The following is a 22,993-nucleotide window of genomic DNA, read 5'->3' as shown; positions in this document are numbered from 1 at the left end:
CTGCGTGGTACCCATCCCATGGGTCCCAAATCTCCAGGTTCAAGGGCATCTTCCTACATCGAAAACATGCATGAGAAACCCAGAAGATGGTACACCGAGTGATCGGGAAAGGTTTCTAAAACGCACCTCATTTCTCATCTCCTTGTTCTCGGGTTCGCCATTCCAGCCGCTTTACTAGCAATCTCCCTCCTTGGAGAATCAGCACCTTTAACTTCCTGTTCCATACAGGTTGCAATTTGTTCTCAGGGTGAACGGGAAGAGGGGGAACCAATGAGAGACTAGCCCTAGGTGTTGGGACAGGCACAGGTCACTCTATTTTCCCATCAGGAAGAAGAATTAACCACAGGCTCAGTCTGCCGCCCGGAAGCAGAATAGGGCCTAAAGCAATCCTGCGCATTTGCGGCCAGATCCCAAGAGAGCGAGTTGAAAAATGGAGCTCAGGGTTACTGCAATTCACAACCCTGCAGAGTTATAAATGATAACTCTCGTCTACAAATATATTGAGGGAAGGCAACAAAGAGGATTTGAAAGCAAGGAAGAATTGCAGGAAACAGATTTCAGGAGGCAGATTCGAATCGCCTTTAAAGCACAGGAAAAGCGGCAAAACCTCGACAATGATGCCCTTGGCCAAAAAGGGCGTATGCGTTTTTTCCTGAATATATTCAGAAAAAAACGCATACGCCCTTTTTGGCCAACCAAGCAACCTGGAAAGGCAAATCAGCGCTACAAAGAAGTCTCGCTTCGCATCGGTCAAAAGGGCCATGCTGAATAAAGTGTCAAAACCAGAAATGCAGGACAGGCCACGGAGAAACGGGAGCCTTGCTACGCTGATGGGCGGGATGTAAATTGCCAACAGCCACTCTGGAGAAGTGTACGGTGTGTCCTGAAACATTTACAAAACTCAGCTTAGAGAGCATAGGGCACTTCCAGTCATGGGCGTATGCATTGGGAAAACTAAAAATCAGCAAGACACAGGCACCCCAAAGTTTAGGGCTGCTCTGTTGACAAGAACCTCCACTTCGTTACACCTTAAATATCCCAGGAAAGAGAAAAATGGATAAAGAAGTTGTGGTCCTTATGTACAAAGGAATATCACTCAGCCATGAAATCAACGTCATAAGGCTAGTAGCAGCATGATGAGTGGATTTAGGTACGACGATTCTAAGTGAAATAAGTCACACAGAAAAAGACACTTGCCATAAGATATCACTTATAGAGGGAATGGAAAAACCGCTACACTTGAACTGAATTACAAAACAGAACAGAGTCACACGTTTAGAAAACACACTATAGCTGCTTAACGGGAAAGGTGAGGTGGGGTGATGCCTAAAACAAGGGTTTCAAATTAGCTCAGATACCGTTCCATAAACCCAATATGTAATAGACAAGACCTACTCCTTGCTCAGTGAACTGGACTCAACACCCACTATTCACCGCCCAAGATTATATCTGACTAGTAATAATCTTAAAACCTATGTATTGATATCTCTCTGTAAGTGAGTCAAGTGGGTGTAAAGCGGCATAAAGACAGCAGTGAAAAGCAGCTAAACCCCATTATAAAACTCAATTAATTTAAAAAAAACCCGTGAAACAAAGAGAGTGAAAGAGAGAGAAATTCTGACAAAATTCGTTCAGGGGCTGTGATGCCACCTGGATTGACCATATCTAGACCCGCAGCTGATTGAGACATAAGGGTAGACACTTGGGGCTGAGAGGTTTGGTGAGGTTGGGTGAGCAAACGCAGACCCTTTAAAGTAATACTGCGTGGTACCCATCCCATGGGTCCCAAATCTCCAGGTTCAAGGGCATCTTCCTACATCGAAAACATGCATGAGAAACCCAGAAGATGGTACACCGAGTGATCGGGAAAGGTTTCTAAAACGCACCTCATTTCTCATCTCCTTGTTCTCGGGTTCGCCATTCCAGCCGCTTTACTAGCAATCTCCCTCCTTGGAGAATCAGCACCTTTAACTTCCTGTTCCATACAGGTTGCAATTTGTCCTCAGGGTGAACGGGAAGAGGGGGAACCAATGAGAGACTAGCCCTAGGTGTTGGGACAGGCACAGGTCACTCTATTTTCCCATCAGGAAGAAGAATTAACCACAGGCTCAGTCTGCCGCCCGGAAGCAGAATAGGGCCTAAAGCAATCCTGCGCATTTGCGGCCAGATCCCAAGAGAGCGAGTTGAAAAATGGAGCTCAGGGTTACTGCAATTCACAACCCTGCAGAGTTATAAATGATAACTCTCGTCTACAAATATATTGAGGGAAGGCAACAAAGAGGATTTGAAAGCAAGGAAGAATTGCAGGAAACAGATTTCAGGAGGCAGATTCGAATCGCCTTTAAAGCACAGGAAAAGCGGCAAAACCTCGACAATGATGCCCTTGGCCAAAAAGGGCGTATGCGTTTTTTCCTGAATATATTCAGAAAAAAACGCATACGCCCTTTTTGGCCAACCAAGCAACCTGGAAAGGCAAATCAGCGCTACAAAGAAGTCTCGCTTCGCATCGGTCAAAAGGGCCATGCTGAATAAAGTGTCAAAACCAGAAATGCAGGACAGGCCACGGAGAAACGGGAGCCTTGCTACGCTGATGGGCGGGATGTAAATTGCCAACAGCCACTCTGGAGAAGTGTACGGTGTGTCCTGAAACATTTACAAAACTCAGCTTAGAGAGCATAGGGCACTTCCACTCATGGGCGTATAAATTGGGAAAACTAAAAATCAGCAAGACACAAGCACCCCAAAGTTTAGGGCTGCTCTGTTGACAAGAACCTCCACTTGGCTACACCTTAAATATCCCAGGAAAGAGAAAAATGGATAAAGAAGTTGTGGTCCTTATGTACAATGGAATATCACTCAGCCATGAAATCAACGTCATAAGGCTAGTAGCAGCATGATGAGTGTATTTAGGTACGACGAATCTAAGTGAAATAAGTCACACAGAAAAAGACACTTATCATAAGATATCACTTATAGAGGGAATGTAAAAACCGCTACCCTTGAACTGAATTACAAAACAGAACAGAGTCACACGTTTAGAAAACACACTATAGCTGCTTAACGGGAAAGTTGAGGTGGGGTGATGCATAAAACAAGGGTTTCAAATTAGCTCAGATACCGTTCCATAAACCCAATACGTAATAGACAAGACCTACTCCTTGCTCAGTGAACCGGACACAACACCCCCTATTCACCACCCAAGAATATATCTGACTAGTAAGAATCTTAAAACCTATTTATTGATATCTCTCTGTAAGTGAGTCAAGTGGGTGTAAAGCTGATTAAACACAGCAGTGAAAAGCAGCTAAACCCCATTATAAAACTCAATTAATTTTAAAAACCCGTGAAACAAAGAGAGTGAAAGAGAGAGAAATTCTTACAAAATTCGTTCAGGGGCTGTGATGCCACCTGGATTGACCATATCCAGACCCACAGCTGATTGAGACATAAGGGTGGACACTTGGGGCTGAGAGGTTTGGTGAGGTTGGGTGAGCAAACGCAGATCCTTTGAAGTAATACTGCGTGGTACCCATCCCATGGGTCCCAAATCTCCAGGTTCAAGGGCATCTTTCTACACCGAAAACATGCATGAGAAACCCAGAAGATGGTACACCGAGTGATCGGGAAATGTTTCTAAAACGCACCTCATTTCTCATCTCCTTTTGCTCGGGTTCGCCATTCCAGCCGCTTTACTAGCAATCTCCCTCCTTGGAGAATCAGCATCTTTAACCTCCTGTTCCGTACAGGTTGCAATTTGTCCTGAGGATGAACGGGAAGAGGGGGAACCAATGGGAGACTAGCTCTAGGTGTTGGGACAGGCACAGGTCTCTCTATTTTCCCATCAGGAAGAAGAATTAACCACAGGCTCAGCCTGCCGCCCGGAACCCGAATAGGGCCTGAAGCAATCCTGTGCTTTTGCGGCCAGCTCCCAAGAAAGCGAGTTGAAAAATGGAGCTCAGGGGCACTGCAATTCACAAACCTGCAGAGTTATAAATGATAACTCTCGTCCACAAATATATTCAAGGAAGGAAACGAAGAGGATTTGAAAGCAAGGCAGAATTGCAGGAAACAGATTTCAGGAGGTAGATTCGAATCGCCTTTAAAGCACAGGAAAAGCGGCAAGACCTCGACAATGATGCCCTTGGTCAAAAAGGGCGTATGCGTTTTTTCCTGAATATATTCAGGAAAAAACGCATAGGCCCTTTTTGGCCAACCAAGCAACCTGGAAAGGCAAATCAGCGCTACCAAGAAGTCTCGCTTCGCATCGGTCAAAAGGACCATGCTGAATAAAGGGTCAAAACCAGAAATGCAGGACAGGCCATTGAGAAACGGGAGCCTGGCTACGCTGATGGTCAGGATGTAAATTGCCAACAGCCACTCTGGAGAAGTGTACGGTGTGTCCTGAAACATCTAAAAAACACAGCTTAGAGAGCATAGGACACTTCCACTCATGGGCGTATACATTGGGAAAACTAAAAATCAGCAAGACACAGGCACCCCAAAGTTTAGGGCTGCTCTGTTGACAAGAACCTCCACTTCGTGACACCTTAAATATCCCAGGAAAGAGAAAAATGGATAAAGAAGTTGTGGTCCTTATGTACAAAGGAATATCACTCAGCCATGAAATCAACGTCATAAGGCTAGTAGCAGCATGATGAGTGGATTTAGGTACGATGATTCTAAGTGAAATAAGTCACACAGAAAAAGACACTTGCCATAAGATATCACTTATAGAGGGAATGGAAAAACCGCTACACTTGAACTGAATTACAAAACGGAACAGAGTCACACGTTTAGAAAACACACTATAGCTGCTTAACGGGAAAGGCGAGGTGGGGTGATGCATAAAACAAGGGTTTCAAATTAGCTCAGATACCGTTCCATAAACCCAATATGTAATAGACAAGACCTACTCCTTGCTCAGGGAACTGGACTCAACACCCCCTATTCACCGCCCAAGAATATATCTGACTAGTAAGAATCTTAAAACCTATGTATTGATATCTCTCTGTAAGTGAGTCAAGTGGGTGTAAAGCTGCATAAACACAGCAGTGAAAAGCAGCTAAACCCCATTATAAAACTCAATTAATTTTAAAAACCCGTGAAACAAAGACAGTGAAAGAGAGAGAAATTCTGACAAAATTCGTTCAGGGGCTGTGATGCCACCTGGATTGACCATATCTAGACCTGCAGCTGATTGAGACATAAGGGTGGACACTCTTGGGGCTGAGAGGTTTGGTGAGGTTGGCTGAGCAAACGCAGACGCTTTAAAGTAATACTGCGTGGTACCCATCCCATGGGTCCCAAATCTCCAGGTTCAAGGGCATCTGCCTACATCGAAAACATGCATGAGAAACCCAGAAGATGGTCCACCGAGTGATCGGGAAAGGTTGCTAAAACGCACCTCATTTCTCATCTCCTTTTGCTCGGATTCGCCATTCCAGCCGCTTTACTAGCAATCTCCCTCCTTGGAGAATCAGCACCTTTAACCTCCTGTTCCATACAGCTTGCAATTTGTCCTGAGGATGAACGGGAAGAGGGGGAACCAATGAGAGACTAGCTCTAGGTGTTGGGACAGGCACAGGTCACTCTATTTTCCCATCAGGAAGAAGAATTAACCACAGGCTCAGTCTGCCGCCCGGAAGTAGAATAGGGCCTAAAGCAATCCTGCGCTTTTGCGGCCAGCTCCCAAGAGAGCGAGTTGAAAAATGGAGCTCAGGGGCACTGCAATTCACAAACCTGCAGACTTATAAATGATAACTCTCGTCTACAAATATATTGAGGGAAGGCAACAAAGAGGATTTGAAAGCAAGGCAGAATTGCAGGAAACAGATTTCAGGAGGCAGATTCGAATCGCCTTTAAAGCACAGGAAAAGCGGCAAAACCTCGACAATGATGCCCTTGGCCAAAAAGGGCGTATGCGTTTTTTCCTGAATATATTCAGGAAAAAAACGCATACGCCCTTTTTGGCCAACCAATCAACCTGGAAAGGCAAATCAGCGCTACAAAGAAGTCTCGCTTCCCATCGGTCAAAAGGGCCATGCTGAATAAAGTGTCAAAACCAGAAATGCAGGACAGGCCACGGAGAAACGTGAGCCGTGCTACGCTGATAGGCGGGATGTAAATTGCCAACAGCCACTCTGGAGAAGTGTACGGTGTGTCCTGAAACATTTACAAAACTCAGCTTAGAGAGCATAGGCCACTTCCACTCATGGGCGTATAAATTGGGAAAACTAAAAATCAGCAAGACACAAGCACCCCAAAGTTTAGGGCTGCTCTGTTGACAAGAACCTCCACTTCGTTACACCTTAAATATCCCAGGAACGGGAAAAATGGATAAAGAAGTTGTGGTCCTTATGTACAATGGAATATCACTCAGCCATGAAGTCAACGTCATAAGGCTAGTAGCAGCATGATGAGTGGATTTAGGTACGACGATTCTAAGTGAAATAAGTCACACAGAAAAAGACACTTATCGTAAGTTATCACTCATAGAGGGAATGTAAAAACCGCTACCCTTGAACTGAATTACAAAACAGAACAGAGTCACACGGTTAGAAAACACACTATGGCTGCCTAACGGGAAAGGTGAGGTGGGGTGATGCCTAAAACAAGGGTTTCAAAATAGCTCAGATACCGTTCCATAAACCCAATACGTAATATACAAGACCTACTCCTTGCTCAGGGAACTGGACTCAACACCCCCTATTCACCGCCCAAGAATATATCTGACTAGTAAGAATCTTAAAACCTATGTATTGATATCTCTCTGTAAGTGAGTCAAGTGGGTGTAAAGCGGCATAAAGACAGCAGTGAAAAGCAGCTAAACCCCATTATAAAAATCAATTACTTTTAAAAACCCATGAAACAAAGACAGTGAAAGAGAGAGAAATTCTGACAAAATTCGTTCAGGGGCTGTGATGCCACCTGGATTGACCATATCTAGACCCACAGCTGATTGCGACATAAGGGTGGACACTCTTGGGGCTGAGAGGTTTGGTGAGGTTGGGTGAGCAAACGCAGACCCTTTAAAGTAATACTGCGTGGTACCCATCCCATGGGTCCCAAATCTCCAGGTTCAAGGGCATCTTCCTACATCGAAAAAATGCATGAGAAACCCAGAAGATGGTACACCGAGTGATCGGGAAAGGTTTCTAAAACGCACCTCATTTCTCATCTCCTTGTGCTCGGGTTCGCCATTCCAGCCGCTTTACTAGCAATCTCCCTCCTTGGAGAATCAGCACCTTTAACCTCCTGTTCCATACAGGTTGCAATTTGTCCTGAGGGTGAACGGGAAGAGGGGGAAACAATGAGAGACTAGCCCTAGGTGTTGGGACAGGCACAGGTCACTCTATTTTCCCATCAGGAAGAAGAATTAACCTCAGGCTCAGTCTGCCGCCCGGAAGCAGAATAGGGCCTGAAGCAATCCTGCGCTTTTGCGGCCAGCTCCCAAGAGAGCGAGTTGAAAAATGGAGCTCAGGGGCACTGCAATTCCCAAACCTGCAGAGTTATAGATGATAACTCTCGTCCACAAATATATTCAGTGAAGGCAACGAAGAGGATTTGAAAGCAAGTCAGAATTGCAGGAAACAGATTTCAGGAGGTAGATTCGAATCGCCTTTAAAGCACAGGAAAAGCGGCAAGACCTCGACAATGATGCCCTTGGTCAAAAAGGGCGTATGCGTTTTTTCCTGAATATATTCAGGAAAAAACGCATAGGCCCTTTTTGGCCAACCAAGCAACCTGGAAAGGCAAATCAGCGCTACCAAGAAGTCTCGCTTCGCATCGGTCAAAAGGACCATGCTGAATAAAGGGTCAAAACCAGAAATGCAGGACAGGCCATTGAGAAACGGGAGCCTGGCTACGCTGATGGTCAGGATGTAAATTGCCAACAGCCACTCTGGAGAAGTGTACGGTGTGTCCTGAAACATCTAAAAAACACAGCTTAGAGAGCATAGGACACTTCCACTCATGGGCGTATACATTGGGAAAACTAAAAATCAGCAAGACACAGGCACCCCAAAGTTTAGGGCTGCTCTGTTGACAAGAACCTCCACTTCGTGACACCTTAAATATCCCAGGAAAGAGAAAAATGGATAAAGAAGTTGTGGTCCTTATGTACAAAGGAATATCACTCAGCCATGAAATCAACGTCATAAGGCTAGTAGCAGCATGATGAGTGGATTTAGGTACGATGATTCTAAGTGAAATAAGTCACACAGAAAAAGACACTTGCCATAAGATATCACTTATAGAGGGAATGGAAAAACCGCTACACTTGAACTGAATTACAAAACGGAACAGAGTCACACGTTTAGAAAACACACTATAGCTGCTTAACGGGAAAGGCGAGGTGGGGTGATGCATAAAACAAGGGTTTCAAATTAGCTCAGATACCGTTCCATAAACCCAATATGTAATAGACAAGACCTACTCCTTGCTCAGGGAACTGGACTCAACACCCCCTATTCACCGCCCAAGAATATATCTGACTAGTAAGAATCTTAAAACCTATGTATTGATATCTCTCTGTAAGTGAGTCAAGTGGGTGTAAAGCTGCATAAACACAGCAGTGAAAAGCAGCTAAACCCCATTATAAAACTCAATTAATTTTAAAAACCCGTGAAACAAAGACAGTGAAAGAGAGAGAAATTCTGACAAAATTCGTTCAGGGGCTGTGATGCCACCTGGATTGACCATATCTAGACCTGCAGCTGATTGAGACATAAGGGTGGACACTCTTGGGGCTGAGAGGTTTGGTGAGGTTGGCTGAGCAAACGCAGACGCTTTAAAGTAATACTGCGTGGTACCCATCCCATGGGTCCCAAATCTCCAGGTTCAAGGGCATCTGCCTACATCGAAAACATGCATGAGAAACCCAGAAGATGGTCCACCGAGTGATCGGGAAAGGTTGCTAAAACGCACCTCATTTCTCATCTCCTTGTGCTCGGATTCGCCATTCCAGCCGCTTTACTAGCAATCTCCCTCCTTGGAGAATCAGCACCTTTAACCTCCTGTTCCATACAGCTTGCAATTTGTCCTGAGGATGAACGGGAAGAGGGGGAACCAATGAGAGACTAGCTCTAGGTGTTGGGACAGGCACAGGTCACTCTATTTTCCCATCAGGAAGAAGAATTAACCACAGGCTCAGTCTGCCGCCCGGAAGTAGAATAGGGCCTAAAGCAATCCTGCGCTTTTGCGGCCAGCTCCCAAGAGAGCGAGTTGAAAAATGGAGCTCAGGGGCACTGCAATTCACAAACCTGCAGACTTATAAATGATAACTCTCGTCTACAAATATATTGAGGGAAGGCAACAAAGAGGATTTGAAAGCAAGGCAGAATTGCAGGAAACAGATTTCAGGAGGCAGATTCGAATCGCCTTTAAAGCACAGGAAAAGCGGCAAAACCTCGACAATGATGCCCTTGGCCAAAAAGGGCGTATGCGTTTTTTCCTGAATATATTCAGGAAAAAAACGCATACGCCCTTTTTGGCCAACCAATCAACCTGGAAAGGCAAATCAGCGCTACAAAGAAGTCTCGCTTCCCATCGGTCAAAAGGGCCATGCTGAATAAAGTGTCAAAACCAGAAATGCAGGACAGGCCACGGAGAAACGGGAGCCGTGCTACGCTGATAGGCGGGATGTAAATTGCCAACAGCCACTCTGGAGAAGTGTACGGTGTGTCCTGAAACATTTACAAAACTCAGCTTAGAGAGCATAGGCCACTTCCACTCATGGGCGTATAAATTGGGAAAACTAAAAATCAGCAAGACACAAGCACCCCAAAGTTTAGGGCTGCTCTGTTGACAAGAACCTCCACTTCGTTACACCTTAAATATCCCAGGAACGGGAAAAATGGATAAAGAAGTTGTGGTCCTTATGTACAATGGAATATCACTCAGCCATGAAGTCAACGTCATAAGGCTAGTAGCAGCATGATGAGTGGATTTAGGTACGACGATTCTAAGTGAAATAAGTCACACAGAAAAAGACACTTATCGTAAGTTATCACTCATAGAGGGAATGTAAAAACCGCTACCCTTGAACTGAATTACAAAACAGAACAGAGTCACACGGTTAGAAAACACACTATGGCTGCCTAACGGGAAAGGTGAGGTGGGGTGATGCCTAAAACAAGGGTTTCAAAATAGCTCAGATACCGTTCCATAAACCCAATACGTAATATACAAGACCTACTCCTTGCTCAGGGAACTGGACTCAACACCCCCTATTCACCGCCCAAGAATATATCTGACTAGTAAGAATCTTAAAACCTATGTATTGATATCTCTCTGTAAGTGAGTCAAGTGGGTGTAAAGCGGCATAAAGACAGCAGTGAAAAGCAGCTAAACCCCATTATAAAAATCAATTACTTTTAAAAACCCGTGAAACAAAGACAGTGAAAGAGAGAGAAATTCTGACAAAATTCGTTCAGGGGCTGTGATGCCACCTGGATTGACCATATCTAGACCCACAGCTGATTGCGACATAAGGGTGGACACTCTTGGGGCTGAGAGGTTTGGTGAGGTTGGGTGAGCAAACGCAGACCCTTTAAAGTAATACTGCGTGGTACCCATCCCATGGGTCCCAAATCTCCAGGTTCAAGGGCATCTTCCTACATCGAAAAAATGCATGAGAAACCCAGAAGATGGTACACCGAGTGATCGGGAAAGGTTTCTAAAACGCACCTCATTTCTCATCTCCTTGTGCTCGGGTTCGCCATTCCAGCCGCTTTACTAGCAATCTCCCTCCTTGGAGAATCAGCACCTTTAACCTCCTGTTCCATACAGGTTGCAATTTGTCCTGAGGGTGAACGGGAAGAGGGGGAAACAATGAGAGACTAGCCCTAGGTGTTGGGACAGGCACAGGTCACTCTATTTTCCCATCAGGAAGAAGAATTAACCTCAGGCTCAGTCTGCCGCCCGGAAGCAGAATAGGGCCTGAAGCAATCCTGCGCTTTTGCGGCCAGCTCCCAAGAGAGCGAGTTGAAAAATGGAGCTCAGGGGCACTGCAATTCCCAAACCTGCAGAGTTATAGATGATAACTCTCGTCCACAAATATATTCAGTGAAGGCAACGAAGAGGATTTGAAAGCAAGTCAGAATTGCAGGAAACAGATTTCAGGAGGTAGATTCGAATCGCCTTTAAAGCACAGGAAAAGCGGCAAGACCTCGACAATGATGCCCTTGGTCAAAAAGGGCGTATGCGTTTTTTCCTGAATATATTCAGGAAAAAACGCATAGGCCCTTTTTGGCCAACCAAGCAACCTGGAAAGGCAAATCAGCGCTACCAAGAAGTCTCGCTTCGCATCGGTCAAAAGGACCATGCTGAATAAAGGGTCAAAACCAGAAATGCAGGACAGGCCATTGAGAAACGGGAGCCTGGCTACGCTGATGGTCAGGATGTAAATTGCCAACAGCCACTCTGGAGAAGTGTACGGTGTGTCCTGAAACATCTAAAAAACACAGCTTAGAGAGCATAGGACACTTCCACTCATGGGCGTATACATTGGGAAAACTAAAAATCAGCAAGACACAGGCACCCCAAAGTTTAGGGCTGCTCTGTTGACAAGAACCTCCACTTCGTGACACCTTAAATATCCCAGGAAAGAGAAAAATGGATAAAGAAGTTGTGGTCCTTATGTACAAAGGAATATCACTCAGCCATGAAATCAACGTCATAAGGCTAGTAGCAGCATGATGAGTGGATTTAGGTACGATGATTCTAAGTGAAATAAGTCACACAGAAAAAGACACTTGCCATAAGATATCACTTATAGAGGGAATGGAAAAACCGCTACACTTGAACTGAATTACAAAACGGAACAGAGTCACACGTTTAGAAAACACACTATAGCTGCTTAACGGGAAAGGCGAGGTGGGGTGATGCATAAAACAAGGGTTTCAAATTAGCTCAGATACCGTTCCATAAACCCAATATGTAATAGACAAGACCTACTCCTTGCTCAGGGAACTGGACTCAACACCCCCTATTCACCGCCCAAGAATATATCTGACTAGTAAGAATCTTAAAACCTATGTATTGATATCTCTCTGTAAGTGAGTCAAGTGGGTGTAAAGCTGCATAAACACAGCAGTGAAAAGCAGCTAAACCCCATTATAAAACTCAATTAATTTTAAAAACCCGTGAAACAAAGACAGTGAAAGAGAGAGAAATTCTGACAAAATTCGTTCAGGGGCTGTGATGCCACCTGGATTGACCATATCTAGACCTGCAGCTGATTGAGACATAAGGGTGGACACTCTTGGGGCTGAGAGGTTTGGTGAGGTTGGCTGAGCAAACGCAGACGCTTTAAAGTAATACTGCGTGGTACCCATCCCATGGGTCCCAAATCTCCAGGTTCAAGGGCATCTGCCTACATCGAAAACATGCATGAGAAACCCAGAAGATGGTCCACCGAGTGATCGGGAAAGGTTGCTAAAACGCACCTCATTTCTCATCTCCTTGTGCTCGGATTCGCCATTCCAGCCGCTTTACTAGCAATCTCCCTCCTTGGAGAATCAGCACCTTTAACCTCCTGTTCCATACAGCTTGCAATTTGTCCTGAGGATGAACGGGAAGAGGGGGAACCAATGAGAGACTAGCTCTAGGTGTTGGGACAGGCACAGGTCACTCTATTTTCCCATCAGGAAGAAGAATTAACCACAGGCTCAGTCTGCCGCCCGGAAGTAGAATAGGGCCTAAAGCAATCCTGCGCTTTTGCGGCCAGCTCCCAAGAGAGCGAGTTGAAAAATGGAGCTCAGGGGCACTGCAATTCACAAACCTGCAGACTTATAAATGATAACTCTCGTCTACAAATATATTGAGGGAAGGCAACAAAGAGGATTTGAAAGCAAGGCAGAATTGCAGGAAACAGATTTCAGGAGGCAGATTCGAATCGCCTTTAAAGCACAGGAAAAGCGGCAAAACCTCGACAATGATGCCCTTGGCCAAAAAGGGCGTATGCGTTTTTTCCTGAATATATTCAGGAAAAAAACGCATACGCCCTTTTTGGCCAACCAATCAACCTGGAAAGGCAAATCAGCGCTACAAAGAAGTCTCGCTTCCCATCGGTCAAAAGGGCCATGCTGAATAAAGTGTCAAAACCAGAAATGCAGGACAGGCCACGGAGAAACGGGAGCCGTGCTACGCTGATAGGCGGGATGTAAATTGCCAACAGCCACTCTGGAGAAGTGTACGGTGTGTCCTGAAACATTTACAAAACTCAGCTTAGAGAGCATAGGCCACTACCACTCATGGGCGTATAAATTGGGAAAACTAAAAATCAGCAAGACACAAGCACCCCAAAGTTTAGGGCTGCTCTGTTGACAAGAACCTCCACTTCGTTACACCTTAAATATCCCAGGAACGGGAAAAATGGATAAAGAAGTTGTGGTCCTTATGTACAATGGAATATCACTCAGCCATGAAGTCAACGTCATAAGGCTAGTAGCAGCATGATGAGTGGATTTAGGTACGAGGATTCTAAGTGAAATAAGTCACACAGAAAAAGACACTTATCGTAAGTTTTCACTCATAGAGGGAATGTAAAAACCGCTACCCTTGAACTGAATTACAAAACAGAACAGAGTCACACGGTTAGAAAACACACTATGGCTGCCTAACGGGAAAGGTGAGGTGGGGTGATGCCTAAAACAAGGGTTTCAAAATAGCTCAGATACCGTTCCATAAACCCAATACGTAATATACAAGACCTACTCCTTGCTCAGGGAACTGGACTCAACACCCCCTATTCACCGCCCAAGAATATATCTGACTAGTAAGAATCTTAAAACCTATGTATTGATATCTCTCTGTAAGTGAGTCAAGTGGGTGTAAAGCGGCATAAAGACAGCAGTGAAAAGCAGCTAAACCCCATTATAAAAATCAATTACTTTTAAAAACCCATGAAACAAAGACAGTGAAAGATAGAGAAATTCTGACAAAATTCGTTCAGGGGCTGTGATGCCACCTGGATTGACCATATCTAGACCCACAGCTGATTGCGACATAAGGGTGGACACTCTTGGGGCTGAGAGGTTTGGTGAGGTTGGGTGAGCAAACGCAGACCCTTTAAAGTCATACTGCGTGGTACCCATCCCATGGGTCCCAAATCTCCAGGTTCAAGGGCATCTGCCTACATCGAAAACATGCATGAGAAACCCAGAAGATGGTACACCGTGTGATCGGGAAAGGTTGCTAAAACGCACCTCATTTCTCATCTGCTTGTGCTCGGGTTCGCCATTCCAGCCGCTTTACTAGCAATCTCCCTCCTTGGAGAATCAGCAGCTTTAACCTCTTGTTCCGTACAGGTTGCAATTTGTCCTGAGGATGAACGGGAAGAGGGGGAACCAATGAGAGACTAGCCCTAGGCGTTGGGACAGGCACAGGTCACTCTATTTTCCCATCAGGAAGAAGAATTAACCACAGGCTCAGTCTGCCGCCCGGAAGCAGAATAGGGCCTAAAGCAATCCTGCGCTTTTGCGGCCAGCTCCCAAGAGAGCGAGTTGAAAAATGGAGCTCAGGGGCACTGCAATTCACAAACCTGCAGACTTATAAATGATAACTCTCGTCTACAAATATATTGAGGGAAGGCAACAAAGAGGATTTGAAAGCAAGGCAGAATTGCAGGAAACAGATTTCAGGAGGCAGATTCGAATCGCCTTTAAAGCACAGGAAAAGCGGCAAAACCTCGACAATGATGCCCTTGGCCAAAAAGGGTGTATGCGTTTTTTCCTGAATATATTCAGGAAAAAACACATACGCCCCTTTTGGCCAACCAAGCAACCTGGAAAGGCAAATCAGCGCTACAAAGAAGTCTCGCTTCCCATCGGTCAAAAGGGCCATGCTGAATAAAGTGTCAAAACCAGAAATGCAGGACAGGCCACGGAGAAACGGGAGCCTTGCTACGCTGATGGGCGGGATGTAAATTGCCAACAGCCACTCTGGAGAAGTGTACGGTGTGTCCTGAAACATTTACAAAACTCAGCTTAGAGAGCATAGGGCACTTCCACTCATGGGCGTATAAACTGGGAAAACTAAAAATCAGCAAGACACAAGCACCCCAAAGTTTAGGGCTGCTCTGTTGACAAGAACCTCCACTTCGTTACACCTTAAATATCCCAGGAAAGGGAAAAATGGATAAAGAAGTTGTGGTCCTTATGTACAATGGAATATCACTCAGCCATGAAATCAACGTCATAAGGCTATTAGCAGCATGATGAGTGGATTTAGGTACGACGATTGTAAGTGAAATAAGTCACACAGAAAAAGACACTTATCATGAGATATCACTTATAGAGCGAATGTAAAAACCGCTACCCTTGAACTGAATTACAAAACAGAACAGAGTCACACGGTTAGAAAACACACTATGGCTGCCTAACGGGAAAGGTGAGGTGGGGTGATGCCTAAAACAAGGGTTTCAAATTAGCTCAGATACCGTTCCATAAACCCAATACGTAATAGACAAGACCTACTCCTTGCTCAGGGAACTGGACTCAACACCCCCTATTCACCGCCCAAGAATATATCTGACTACTAAGAATCTTAAAACCTATGTATTGATATCTCTCTGTAAGTGAGTCAAGTGGGTGTAAAGCGGCATAAAGACAGCAGTGAAAAGCTGCTAAACCCCATTATAAAAATCAATTACTTTTAAAAACCCGTGAAACAAAGACAGTGAAAGAGAGAAAAATTCTGACAAAATTCGTTCAGGGGCTGTGATGCCACCTGGATTGACCATATCTAGACCCACAGCTGATTGCGACATAAGGGTGGACACTCTTGGGGCTGAGAGGTTTGGTGAGGTTGGGTGAGCAAACGCAGACCCTTTAAAGTAATACTGCGTGGAACCCATCCCATGGGTCCCAAATCTCCAGGTTCAAGGGCATCTTCCTACATCGAAAACATGCATGAGAAACCCAGAAGATGGTACACCGTGTGATCGGGAAAGGTTGCTAAAACGCACTTCATTTCTCATCTGCTTGTGCTCGGGTTCGCCATTCCAGCCGCTTTAATAGCAATCTCCCTCCTTGGAGAATCAGCAGCTTTAACCTCCTGTTCCGGACAGGTTGCAATTTGTCCTGAGGATGAACGGGAAGAGGGGGAACCAATGGGAGACTAGCTCTAGGTGTTGGGACAGGCACAGGTCACTCTATTTTCCCATCAGGAAGAAGAATTAACCACAGGCTCAGCCTGCCGCCCGGAACCCGAATAGGGCCTGAAGCAATCCTGCGCTTTTGCGGCCAGCTCCCAAGAAAGCGAGTTGAAAAATGGAGCTCAGGGGCACTGCAATTCACAAACCTGCAGAGTTATAGATGATAACTCTCGTCCACAAATATATTCAGGGAAGGCAACGAAGAGGATTTGAAAGCAAGGCAGAATTGCAGGAAACAGATTTCAGGAGGTAGATTCGAATCGCCTTTAAAGCACAGGAAAAGCGGCAAAACCTTGACAATGATGCCCTTGGCCAAAAAGGGCGTATGCGTTTTTTCCTGAATATATTCAGGAAAAAACGCATACGCCCTTTTTGGCCAACCAAGCAACCTGGAAAGGCAAATCAGCGCTACAAAGAAGTCTCACTTCGTATCGGTCAAAAGGGCCATGCTGAATAAAGGGTCAAAACCAGAAATGCAGGACAGGCCATGGAGAAACGGGAGCCTGGCTACGCTGATGGGCGGGATGTAAATTGCCAACAGCCACTCTGGAGAAGTGTATGGTGTGTCCTGAAACATCTAAAAAACACAGGTTAGAGAGCATAGGGCACTTCCACTCATGGGCGTATACATTGGGAAAACTAAAAATCAGCAAGACACAGGCACCCCAAAGTTTAGGGCTGCTCTGTTGACAAGAACCTCCACTTCGTGACACCTTAAATATCCCAGGAAAGAGAAAAATGGATAAAGAAGTTGTGGTACTTATGTACAAAGGAATATCACTCAGCCATGAAATCAACGTCATAAGGCTAGTAGCAGCATGATGAGTGGATTTAGGTACGACAATTCTAAGTGAAATAAGTCACACAGAAAAAGACACTTGCCATAAGATATCACTTATAGAGGGAATGGAAAAACCGCTACACTTGAACTGAATTACAAAACAGAACAGAGTCACACGTTTAGAAAACACACTATAGCTGCTTAACGGGAAAGGCGAGGTGGGGTGATGCCTAAAACAAGTGTTTCAAATTAGCTCAGATACCGTTCCATAAACCCAATATGTAATAGACAAGACCTACTCCTTGCTCAGTGAACTGGACTCAACACCCCCTATTCACCGCCCAAGAATATATCTGACTAGTAAGAATCTTAAAACCTATGTATTGATATCTCTCTGTAAGTGAGTCAAGTGGGTGTAAAGAGGCATAAAGACAGCAGTGAAAAGCAGCTAAACCCCATTATAAAAATCAATTACTTTTAAAAACCCGTGAAACAAAGACAGTGAAAGAGAGAGAAATTCTGACAAAATTCGTTCAGGGGCTGTGATGCCACCTGGATTGACCATATCTAGACCCAAAGCTGATTGCGACATAAGGGTGGACACTCTTGGGGCTGAGAGGTTTGGTGAGGTTGGGTGAGCAAACGCAAACCCTTTAAAGTAATACTGCGTGGTACCCATCCAATGGGTCCCAAATCTCCAGGTTCAAGGGCATCTTCCTACATCGAAAACATGCATGAGAAACCCAGAAGATGGTACACCGTGTGATATGGAAAGGTTGCTAAAACGCACCTCATTTCTCATCTGCTTGTGCTCGGGTTCGCCATTCCAGCCGCTTTACTAGCAATCTCCCTCCGTGGAGAATCAGCAGCTTTAACCTCCTGTTCCATACAGGTTGCAATTTGTCCTGAGGATGAACGGGAAGAGGGGGAACCAATGGGAGACTAGCTCTAGGTGTTGGGACAGGCACAGGTCACTCTATTTTCCCATCAGGAAGAAGAATTAACCACAGGCTCAGCCTGCTGCCCGGAAACCGAATAGGGCCTGAAGCAATCCTGCGCTTATGCGGCCAGCTCCCAAGAAAGCGAGTTGAAAAATGGAGCTCAGGGGCACTGCAATTCACAAACCTGCAGAGTTATAGATGATAACTCTCGTCCACAAATATATTCAGGGAAGGCAAGGAAGAGGATTTGAAAGCAAGGCAGAATTGCAGGAAACAGATTTCAGGAGGTAGATTCGAATGGCCTTTAAAGCACAGGAAAAGTGGCAAAACCTCGACAATGATGCCCTTGGTCAAAAAGGGCGTATGCGTTTTTTCCTGAATATATTCAGGAAAAAACGCATACGCCATTTTTGGCCAACCAAGCAACCTGGAAAGGCAAATCAGCGCTACCAAGAAGTCTCGCTTCGCATCGGTCAAAAGGGCCATGCTGAATAAGGGGTCAAAACCAGAAATGCAGGACAGGCCATGGAGAAACGGGAGCCTTGCTACGCTGATGGGCGGGATGTAAATTGCCAACAGCCACTCTGGAGAATTGTACGTTGTGTCCTGAAACATCGAAAAAACACAGCTTAGGGAGCATAGGGCAGGTCCACACATGGGCGCATAAATTGGGAAAACTAAAAATCAGCAAGACACAGGCACCCCAAAGATTAGGGCTGCTCTGTTGACAAGAACCTCCACTTCATGACACCTTAAATATCCCAGGAAAGAGAAAAATGGATAAAGAAGTTGTGGTCCTTATGTACAAAGGAATATCACTCAGCCATGAAATCAACGTCATAAGGCTAGTAGCAGCATGATGAGTGGATTTAGGTACGACGATTCTAAGTGAAATAAGTCACACAGAAAAAGACACTTGCCATAAGATATCACTTATAGAGGGAATGGAAAACCGCTACACTTGAACTGAATTACAAAACAGAACAGAGTCACACGTTTAGAAAACACACCATAGCTGCTTAACGGGAAAGGCGAGGTGGGGTGATGCCTAAAACAAGGGTTTCAAATTAGCTCAGATACCGTTCCATAAACCCAATATGTAATAGAAAAGACCTACTCCTTGCTCAGTGAACTGGACTCAACACCCCCTATTCACCGCCCAAGAATATATCTGACTAGTAAGAATATTAAAACCTATGTATTGATATCTCTCTGTAAGTGAGTCAAGTGGGTGTAAAGCGGCATAAAGACAGCAGTGAAAAGCTGCTAAACCCCATTATAAAAATCAATTACTTTTAAAAACCCGTGAAAGAGAGGGAAATTCTGACAAAATTCATTCAGGGGCTGTGATGCCACCTGGATTGACCATATCTAGACCCACAGCTGATTGCGACATAAGGGTGGACACTCTTGGGGCTGAGAGGTTTGGTGAGGTTGGGTGAGCAAACGCAGACCCTTTAAAGTAATACTGCGTGGTACCCATGCCATGGGTCCCAAATCTCCAGGTTCAAGGGCATCTTCCTATATCGAAAACATGCATGAGAAACCCAGAAGATGGTACACCGTGTGATCGGGAAAGGTTGCTAAAACGCACCTCATTTCTCATCTGCTTGTGCTCGGGTTCGCCATTCCAGCCGCTTTACTAGCAATCTCCCTCCTTGGAGAATCAGCATCTTTAACCTCCCGTTCCGTACAGGTTGCAATTTGTCCTGAGGTGAACGGGAAGAGGGGGAACCAATGGGAGACTAGCTCTAAGTGTTGTGACAAGCACAGGTCACTCTATTTTCCCATCAGGAAGAAGAATTAACCACAGGCTCAGCCTGCCGCCCGGAACCCAAATAGGGCCTGAAGCAATCCTGCGCTTTTGCGACCAGCTCCCAAGAAAGCGAGTTGAAAAATCGAGCTCAGGGGCACTGCAATTCCCAAACCTGCAGAGTTATAGATGATAACTCTCGTCCACAAATATATTCAGGGAAGGCAACGAAGAGGATTTGAAAGCAAGGCAGAATTGCAGGAAACAGATTTCAGGAGGTAGATTCGAATCGCCTTTAAAGCACAGGAAAAGCGGCAAAACCTCGACAATGATGCCCTTGGCCAAAAAGGGCGTATGCGTTTTTTCCTGAATATATTCAGGAAAAAACGCATACGCCCTTTTTGGCCAAACAAGCAACCTGGAAAGGCAAATCAGCGCTACCAAGAAGTCTCGCTTCGCATCGGTCAAAAGGGCCATGCTGAATAAAGGGTCAAAACCAGAAATGCAGGACAGGCCATGGAGAAATGGGAGCCTGGCTACGCTGATGGGCGGGATGTAAATTGCCAACAGCCACTCTGGAGAAGTGTACGGTGTGTCCTGAAACATCTAAAAAACACAGGTTAGAGAGCATAGGGCACTTCCACTCATGGGCGTATACATTGGGAAAACTAAAAATCAGCAAGACACAGGCACCCCAAAGTTTAGGGCTGCTCTGTTGACAAGAACCTCCACTTCGTGACACCTTAAATATCCCAGGAAAGAGAAAAATGGATAAAGAAGTTATGGTCCTTATGTACAAAGGAATATCACTCAGCCATGAAATCAACGTCATAAGGCTAGTAGCAGCATGATGAGTGGATTTAGGTACGACGATTCTAAGTGAAATAAGTCACACAGAAAAAGACACTTGCCATAAGATATCACTTATAGAGGGAATGGAAAAACCGCTACACTTGAACTGAATTACAAAACAGAACAGAGTCACACGTTTAGAAAACACACTATAGCTGCTTAACGGGAAAGGCGTGGTGGGGTGATGCCTACAACAAGGGTTTCAAATTAGCTCAGATACCGTTCCATAAACCCAATATGTAATAGACAAGACCTACTCCTTGCTCAGTGAACTGGACTCAACACCCCCTATTCACCGCCAAAGAATATATCTGACTAGTAAGAATCTTAAAACCTATGTATTGATATCTCTCTGTAAGTGAGTCAAGTGGGTGTAAAACGGCATAAAGACAGCAGTGAAAAGCTGCTAAACCCCATTATAAAAATCAATTACTTTTAAAAACCCGTAAAACAAAGACAGTGAAAGAGAGAGAAATTCTGACAAAATTCGTTCAGGGGCTGTGATGCCACCTGGATTGACCATATCTAGACCCACAGCTGATTGCGACATAAGGGTGGACACTCTTGGGGCTGAGAGGTTTGGTGAGGTTGGGTGAGCAAACGCAGACCCTTTAAAGTAATACTGCGTGGTACCCATCCCATGGGTCCCAAATCTCCAGGTTCAAGGGCATCTTCCTACATCGAAAACATGCATGAGAAACCCATAAGATGGTACACCGTGTGATCGGGAAAGGTTGCTAAAACGCACCTCATTTCTCATCTCCTTGTGCTCGGGTTCGCCATTCCAGCCGCTTTACTAGCAATCTCCCTCCTTGGAGAATCAGCAGCTTTAACCTCCTGTTCCATACAGGTTGTAATTTGTCCTGAGGATGAACGGGAAGAGGGGGAACCAATGGGAGACTAGCTCTAGGTGTTGGGACAGGCACAGGTCACTCTATTTTCCCATCAGGAAGAAGAATTAACCACAGGCTCAGCCTGCCGCCCGGAACCCGAATAGGGCCTGAAGCAATCCTGCGCTTTTGCGGCCAGCTCCCAAGAAAGCTAGTTGAAAAATGGAGCTCAGGGGCACTGCAATTCACAAACCTGCAGAGTTATAGATGATAACTCTCGTCCACAAATATATTCAGGGAAGGCAACGAAGAGGATTTGAAAGCAAGGCAGAATTGCAGGAAACAGATTTCAGGAGGTAGATTCGACTCGCCTTTAAAGCACAGGAAAAGCAGCAAAACCTCGACAATGATGCCCTTGGTCAAAAAAGGCGTATGCGTTTTTTCCTGAATATATTCAGGAAAAAACGCATACGCCCTTTTTGGCCAACCAAGCAACCTGGAAAGGCAAATCAGCGCTACCAAGAAGTCTCGCTTCGCATCGGTCAAAAGGGCCATGCTGAATAAAGGGTCAAAACCAGAAATGCAGGACAGGCCATGGAGAAATGGCAGCCTTGCTACGCTGATGGGCGGGATGTAAATTGCCAACAGCCACTCTGGAGAATTGTACGTTGTGTCCTGAAACATCGAAAAAACACAGCTTAGGGAGCATAGGGCAGGTCCACACATGGGCGTATAAATTGGGAAAACTAAAAATCAGCAAGACACAGGAACCCCAAAGATTAGGGCTGCTCTGCTGACAAGAACCTCCACTTCATGACACCTTAAATATCCCAGGAAAGAGAAAAATGGATAAAGAAGTTGTGGTCCTTATGTACAAAGGAATATCACTCAGCCATGAAATCAACGTCATAAGGCTAGTAGCAGCATGATGAGTGGATTTAGGTACGACGATTCTAAGTGAAATAAGTCACACAGAAAAAGACACTTGCCATAAGATATCACTTATAGAGGGAATGGAAAACCGCTACACTTGAACTGAATTACAAAACAGAACAGAGTCACACGTTTAGAAAACACACCATAGCTGCTTAACGGGAAAGGCGAGGTGGGGTGATGCCTAAAACAAGGGTTTCAAATTAGCTCAGATACCGTTCCATAAACCCAATATGTAATAGACAAGACCTACTCCTTGCTCAGTGAACTGGACTCAACACCCCCTATTCACCGCCCAAGAATATATCTGACTAGTAAGAATATTAAAACCTATGTATTGATATCTCTCTGTAAGTGAGTCAAGTGGGTGTAAAGCGGCATAAAGACAGCAGTGAAAAGCTGCTAAACCCCATTATAAAAATCAATTACTTTTAAAAACCCGTGAAAGAGAGGGAAATTCTGACAAAATTCATTCAGGGGCTGTGATGCCACCTGGATTGACCATATCTAGACCCACAGCTGATTGCGACATAAGGGTGGACACTCTTGGGGCTGAGAGGTTTGGTGAGGTTGGGTGAGCAAACGCAGACCCTTTAAAGTAATACTGCGTGGTACCCATGCCATGGGTCCCAAATCTCCAGGTTCAAGGGCATCTTCCTATATCGAAAACATGCATGAGAAACCCAGAAGATGGTACACCGTGTGATCGGGAAAGGTTGCTAAAACGCACCTCATTTCTCATCTGCT

The sequence above is a fragment of the Eschrichtius robustus genome, chromosome 7 (assembly GCF_028021215.1).
Source record: "Eschrichtius robustus isolate mEscRob2 chromosome 7, mEscRob2.pri, whole genome shotgun sequence".
Classification (NCBI taxonomy): domain Eukaryota; kingdom Metazoa; phylum Chordata; class Mammalia; order Artiodactyla; family Eschrichtiidae; genus Eschrichtius; species Eschrichtius robustus.
The sequence above is the reverse complement of the archived record's forward strand: the minus strand, read 5'-3'. Positions refer to the sequence as shown.